Source organism: Propithecus coquereli, unplaced genomic scaffold (genome assembly GCF_000956105.1).
Source record: "Propithecus coquereli isolate 6110/MARCELLA unplaced genomic scaffold, Pcoq_1.0 Scaffold19, whole genome shotgun sequence".
Taxonomy (NCBI): Eukaryota; Metazoa; Chordata; class Mammalia; order Primates; family Indriidae; genus Propithecus; species Propithecus coquereli.
Genome location: NW_012143856.1, coordinates 11,612,241 through 11,614,172, shown reverse-complemented (window position 1 = coordinate 11,614,172; position 1,932 = coordinate 11,612,241).

Genomic DNA, 1,932 nt, shown 5'->3' with positions numbered 1-1,932 from the left:
CTCTAACACTACAGTCCCCAAACCCCGGCCTCAGACCAGTACCAGTCCATGGCCTGTTAGGAACTGGGCTGCACAGCAGGAGGTGAGCGTCAGGTGAAGCTTCCAAGCTTCATCTTTATTTACAGCTGCTCCCCATCGCTCACATCACTGGCTGAGCTCCGCCTCCCCCTGCCCACTGTGGAAAAATTGTCTTCCATGAAACCGGTCCATGGTGCTGGAAAGTTTGGGGACCTCTGTTCTAATTTGTTTCTGAAGGCTCTGCTATAAGTTACAGACCTGAGTTTTTGTCTTCAAAAATAGTAGTCCCTCATCTGTAGTTCACTTTCCATGGGTTCAGTCAGTCATCCATGGTCAATCACTGCTCAAAACTATTAAGTTTAACTATTTAGTTAAACTATTAACTAAATAAACAATTTGTAAGTTTTAAATTGTGCACAATTCTGAGTAGTGTGGTGAAATCTCAAACTGTCCAGCTGCTCCCACCTGGTACATGAATTATGCCATTGTCCAGCAGATCCACACTGCCTATGCTACCTGCCCCTTAGTCACATAGTAGATGTCTGGAGTATCAGACTGGCTGTCATGGCATGGCAGTAGTAGTTCAAGTAACCCTTATTTCACTTAATAATGGCCCCAAAGCCCAAGAGTAGTAATGCTGTCAGTTCAGATACACAAAACAGAAGCCGTAAAGCGTTTCTTTTAAGTGAAAAGGTGAAAGTTCTCTGCTTAATAAGAAAAAAACATAACATTTTTAGGATTCAATACTTTCTGTGGTTTCAGGTATTCCTGGGTGTCTTGGAATGACCCCCACAGAAATAGGAGTACTACTGTACTCCAAGCAATTCATATGTCAAAGAATAGACTCCAGTATAAGCTCCAGAGCTGACATTGCTTAGATATCTTTCAGACCATACCAGCGGACTGAGTGAGAATTTCCAGGACACTTTTCAATCCAGGGGTAAAAGCCTTCATGAAATCAGACTGTTGAACCAAATTCAGCAAACAAGAATTAATTAAGTAGCACTCACTGAACTAACTAGAATTTTTTTTTTATCATGGTTGTTTGAAATATTATTGATGTTATTTTAGTGCTCTAAATTTTTATGGCAATATAGGGAAATCTTTCTCTTCTTAAAGTATTTCTGACCCTTTAGCTAACAGATTGCTTTTGTAAACTGAAATAAAACATTTTAAAGTGATATCTGGTTCTCAGTGAAACCCCAGAGTTCAGAAACTCTTACCGAATATCTTTCTTATTTTTTTCGTGGCAGCAAAGTCATTCACATAGGTTCAAATAGAATCTGTTCTCCTTTTTATCAGAATAGAATTACACAAAGTGATTATGTAACCAAGACCTTACCTTCAGTGGCATATTTGAGACTAATTCTCATTCAGTTAAGACAAGGCACTATTAAAGAATAAGATTAACTTTATACATAGAGACAGGGTCTAAAATAATCTCCCAGGAATACTGATATTCCCGACTAACAGGTTCCCAATCTCATAGGTAGCAAGGAAGGTCAGCTCCTGTCAGGCTAGCAGCCTTAGCAAATTTTGGGAACCTCAAAAAGAGGAAAATTCCTCCAAATTTATAGATGCTACAGGCAAAGTCCAGTGAAGAAAGTCTTTTGGGGTTTAGTTTACTACCCTTGCAATACACAAAATAGAGGCTTTTAAAAGTTCAATGTGAGATTTCCTCCGAAAACTTTCAAACGTTAATTCAGTGGCTTTAGTGGTTGTTCAATACCACATGTCAATACATTTGCAAAGCAGCTAAAGGAGGCCTACATAGCTAATTACTACTTTTGCTGCACTTATGTAAATAATCACCACACACATAAACAGGACAAGTCTTTTCATGAATAAGAATAATCTTGAGAGAGACATTATTTATGATCACAAGGTGGGGGAGTGACTGCCAGGAAAAATTGA